The sequence below is a fragment of the Piliocolobus tephrosceles genome, chromosome 3 (genome assembly GCF_002776525.5).
Source record: "Piliocolobus tephrosceles isolate RC106 chromosome 3, ASM277652v3, whole genome shotgun sequence".
NCBI classification, from domain to species: Eukaryota; Metazoa; Chordata; class Mammalia; order Primates; family Cercopithecidae; genus Piliocolobus; species Piliocolobus tephrosceles.
In genome coordinates, this window is record NC_045436.1 from 183,066,185 (window position 1) to 183,071,491 (window position 5,307).

A 5,307-nucleotide genomic window follows, 5' to 3' on the forward strand; every position below is an offset into this window, starting at 1 on the left:
CTTCCCCTTCCTCTTCCTCTTCCCCTTCCTCTTCCCCTTCCTCTTCCCCTTCCCCTTCCCCTTCCTCTTCCCTTTCCCCTTCAGTTTTGCTCTTGTTGCCCAGGCTGGAGTGCAGTGGCATGATCTCAGCTTAGTGCAACCTTTGCCTCCCGGGTTCCAGAGATTCTCCTGCGTCAGCTTCCCAAGTGGCTGGGATTACAGGCGCCCACCACCACACCTGGCTAATTTTTGTATTTTTAGTAGAGATGGGGTTTCACCATATTGGCCAGGATGGTCTCAAACTCTTGGCCTCAGGTGATCTGCCTGCCTCGGCCTCCCAAAGTGCTGGGATTACAGGCGTGAGCCACCGCACCCGGCTTGCCCCGTTTTCTTCAGTGACTTTGTTAATGAGCCAGAACAGTAATGTGGGTGCTGCACACCCCATTCTGCTCCTGGGACTCAACCCCATGTGAAATAAAAGCTTTTCGTTTATTTGCTTCTTGTGGGGGCCAGGTGATACCTGCCTGCCCTGGAGTGTGCGCTGCCGTAAATTCAGCCGCTTCGGTCTGCTTGCTCACCAGTGTCATCAGTGTGATAGTAGTCATCACTTTCTGGTAAAAAGAAGGTTTATAGGGAGAGGGCCTCATCACATGTCAGCGAAGCCCCTGAGGAGACAGGCAGTGTCTTCAGGGGCCATGTCTGCACACCCAGAGCCCTGCTGACCGTGGCTGCAGAGGACGGCGCCAAGACTCCCGAGGGGCCAGCGCTGCCTGCTCTCCCTCTTTCCGGCTCTTTGCTCATCCCATCCAAAAACTGGCTCCCACCTTTCTCCTTGTCCCACATCTGTCGTCTTGCACCCCCTCCCTGTCAGCCAACCAGTCTTCACCCACACCCACATGCCCCTACCTGCGTCATACCGCCTGAACAGGTGGTACCTTTGGTGAACAGGTGGCTCCCAGCCTGGGTTACCTGTCAGTTCTTGGTTTGGTTTTGTTGTTTTGGAGACAGGGTCTCTTTCTCTCTGTTGCTCTGGCTGGAGTGGAGTGGCGTAACCACAGCTCACTGCAGGCTCCTCTCCTGGGCCCAGGCGATCCTCCCACCTCAGCCTCCTGAGTAGCTGGGACCACAGGTGCACACTCCTGTGCCCAGCTAATATTCTTAATTTTTTAGAGACAGAGCCTTACTGTGTTGTTCAAGTTAGTCTCAAAGTCCTGGGCTCAAGCCATCCTCCTGCCTCACCTCCCAAAGTGCTGGGATTTCAGGCGTGCGCCACCAGGCCCAGGCTTTGCCACTTCCTGTTTGTGTCAAGCTCCTGTCTACCTCAGGGCCAAAAAGCAATGCTCTGATTTTTCTCTACAACTTTTATAATTGTGTATTACTGGACAATGAGTCCTGACTCTGGGTGGCACACCCACGCACACCATGCACACTCACCCCCGCGCGTATGTGCACACTCAGGTGCACACCCCCACTCACGCGCAGCCCTGCACGCTCATGCTCACTCACACCTGCACGCTGGCTGTGCTGTGCTTGCACCTGGTGGACTCGGTATGTGCAGCCCAGCTCCAGTCCGGCGTCCCTGGCGTGTGTTTTGCAGTCTCCGTGCACTGCTGGGACAGTCTGGCGGTCATCCTCCACCCCCCACCACCCCTGCCGTCTGCTCTGAGTCTCGGCTCACACCAACTTCCCCAGGTGTCAGAGGGCTGCTCTCTTCCTGAGCAGGGTGCAGGGGCATGGCCTTCCCTGCCCTTTCCCTTGGAGACAGTGCGTGTTTTCACAGAAAACATTTAGGATTTTCTGCTTTATTTTTCTTTTCCCCCCAAGATGGGGTCTCGCTCTCTCACCCAGCCTGGAGTGCAATGGCGCCATCTCGGCTCGCTGCAACCTCTGCCTCCCAGGTTCAAGCGATTCTCCTGCCTCAGCCTCCCGAGCAGCTGGAACTACAGGCGCCCACCACCATGCCTGGCTAATTTCTTGTATTTTTAGTAGGGATGGGGTTTCACCATGTTGGCCAGGCTGGTCTCGAACTCCGGACCTCAGGTGATCCACCCACCTCGGCCTCCCAAAGTGCTGGGATTACAGGTGTTAGCTACCATGCCCGGCTTTTACTGGCGAAGCTACGTTTTCTGTTTTTATTGGCAAAGCTATGTGTTCAAAGCTGAAATTAAAATATGATGACTGAAAATATGTACATCAGTTATGGTTCTAGCAGAGTGTGGGAGCAGCTGCTGGTTTCTATAAAAGTGTGTGCTTTTAGGGCTTTGCAAAGCTTTTGCCACATAGAGAAGGCGCTCAGCCGCCTCTAGAGTGACCGAGGCTGCTGCAGAGAAAGAAACAGCTCCCTGTGTGGCCCTGCAGCCGGGTCACCTGGAACCTGAGGAGTTCTTCAGACAGGCAGGCAGCTTTGGGGCCAGCAGTTACCTCGCAGGCTAGAACCTAAGGACAAGCTGGAGGTGCGTGTGACCGTGTTTACACCTTCAGGCCCGCTGTGTTTTTGGAGGTCTTGGGTTTAGTGAGAAGATGGTGCCTTCCACAGCCTCAGTCACAAGGGCACGAGGCTTGTCCTCCATGGGGGCCTCTCCTGCACCTGCTGAGCCTCCTGGATGAAAACGGAAAAACCAAAAGCTTAGAGCAGCTCCTGGTACCAAGAAAAGGACTGACTTAGTTCGTTTGTGCTGCTGTAACAAAATACCACTGACGAGGTCACTTATAAATAAGAGAAATGTATTTCTCCGAGTTCTGGAGGCTGGGAGCCCAAGAGCCAGGCCCCAGCATGTCTGGTGTCTGGTGAGAGCCTGGCCTTTGCTTCCAAAATGGCCCCTCGGGGCTGTGTCCTCACCTGGCGGAGGAGATGGAGGACGCGGAGGACTGCGGCTGGTTCCCTCCAGCCCTTTATGAGGCACTCGTGTCCTGTGTAGGCCTACAGGACCTGATCACCTCCCAACACCATGGTAGAGATTTGGAGGGACGTGTTCAAACTATAGCAGGGACCATCAAGAACACGGAATGTTTGAGACAGCACAGACTGAAAATCTGGAATTTGCAGCTGCTGATTTTTCTTGCTCGTTTTCTCACACCTTCTCTCCAGGAGCCACGCCCAGGGTGGTCAGAGGTGGTGAGTGAGGTGGGTGGAAGTGAGTGCTGGGCAGGGGATGTACTGCTGGGCACTCCTGACGGGCACCGGCTGCCCCATCCACCTTGGGATGAGGAGCCGACGCCATCCGTGGCTGCACGGTCAGGACGGAGAGTCCCCTCCTCCTGCCTCTGTGTGGAGGGCTGGGGAGACAGGGAGGATCTTTGGCCTCCAGCTTCCTGGCTTTGTGAGGCTGTGCACCCCTCACAGCCCAAGCAAGTTGTCTGAGCAGGGCTCACTCAGCCCGTTTTGTCATGTGCCGTCGGCCAGCGCCCCTGTCTAGAATGCTCCAGTCTGTACTTTCCTAATGAACCTCTCTTCTGCAGGGTTGGGAGGGGGCTCACCAGAGGCAACAAGGGGTCTGGGGTGTCAGTTCTTCTCACACTGGCCTCCTCGCCTGACACGTGCACGGAGCTTGCTGTGGCCATCTCTGTCCCTGCGCGTGCCGTGGACGTTCCTGCGCCCTGTGGGCCTGTGTTGCTTGGCTTGGCTGGCCTGTTCCTCCCTTTGGCAGACGGGAGGTGCCTGGCTCTGCTTGGCTGCCTGTCTCAACACGCACTGTGCTGTGCTCCAGGCACTGCCAGGGCCACGGGCAGCCCTCCCCACCCTTGACTACTGCCTGGCCCTGCTGCAGAGTGGCCCAGCGGCCAGGGCCGCCTTGGCTGTGAGGGGACCATGTGAGCCCCACCCACACGGTGGAGGGAGCTTGCGCTTTCACAAGAGTAAACTGGTGTTTCAGTTTGGCAAAAGCCAGAGGCTTTGGCAAGGGGTAGGTACAGATGTGGCTGAGACAGGGCCTGGACGTTTGCTGAGTGACATCAGGTCAGCTCGTAGGAGGCTTCCCTGACCTTCCAGGGTCTCACCGGCTTCTGGTAGCTGAGTTAACCCACTTCAGATGCTGGAGGCCCTCCAGCTGTCAGCTGGGGCCCCTGCACTCCCCAGACTGACTGAAGGGCTTCGCACACAGTTTGAAAGGCCTCTGCGCTTTGGAGCCTGATTTAGAACTTGAAGGCTTGACCTTTATGTTTTGGACAACTGTTTTGTGTTTAACCTCAGATGGAGGTGACCATCAAACCAGCGTGATGGCAGCAGGAGCTGGGACGGAGCCCGGGGGCTGGTGCCAAGGGACAGGGGGCATGAGGCGGACGGGCAGCGCAGTCCAGGCCAGCACCGGCCCCATGGGCCTCGGTTTCCATGGTCTCTACAGTATGGGTGGCCCCTTCAGCTCCATGTGGCCTTCGCTAGTGGTGTTGGGCGCTTAGTTCTGCAGCTGCCGTGTCTGTGGGCAGCAGTTGTTTCTCCTCCACTGACTGTCATCCAGAGGCATTCAGAGCCTGCTGTTTTCACGCACTAGCCGCACAGCTGCGCCCGCGAGTGCGAGTCCCGTGTCCGAGGCCTCGTGTGGCTCTTGTGCCATCTGTCAGGTCAGAGCATTCGGTCCAGAGGGTTGACCCTGAATCAAAACAAAATGTTATGGTTTGAAATGGAAGGAAACCTGGCCCCCGAAGGTGTGTAGCGTCCCAGCCACCTCTGGTGCATGCGTAGTGCAGCCTGGCGGTGCCGCGGGTTGGAGGCCATCCTGAGTGGGCAGCACGGCAGCCAGAGTCTGCAAGGTCATGGGTGGCACCAGACCTAGCCAGTGAGACCCAGACCTCCACGCCATCCAGCAGGGGCCCAGGAGACCAGCCACATCCTCATGCCGGCCCTGGGGTTTGTATGTACAAGTGATGTCGATGGGCAAATTCACTTTGATTTGAATGAAAAAGAAATTATGCATCCTTATTTTCTGACCAAAACATGTGGCCACTTGTATCTTTAAAGATTTGAGTGGGGCTAGGCGTGGTGGCTTATGCTTGTAATCCCAGCACTTTGGGAGACTGAGGCAGGAGGATTGTTTGAGCCCAGGAGTTTGAGACCAGCCTGGGCAACAAAGTGAGACCCCATCACTACAAAACATACAAAAATTAGACCGGCATGATGGTGTGTACCTGTTGTCTCAGCCACTTGAGAGGCTGAGGTGGGAGAATTGCTTGAGCCTGGGAGGTTGAGGCTGCAGTGAGCTATGATTGCATCACTGCACTCCAGCCTGGGAACAGAGCAAGACCCTGTCTCAAAAACATTAATGACTCCTTAAGTAGATTATTCTTTAGAATTTTACTTCTCAGTGATTCACTTTTTATAGTAGAACCACAAAG

General features: G+C 55.9%; 1 protein-coding gene across 10 annotated transcripts in view; it reads left to right on the forward strand.

The window, feature by feature from the left end:
* The window catches only part of FAM53A (family with sequence similarity 53 member A), a 46,771-nt gene that overhangs the window by 38,879 nt on the left and 2,585 nt on the right, over positions 1-5,307 (forward strand). The gene's annotated exons all lie outside the window — the stretch shown is intronic.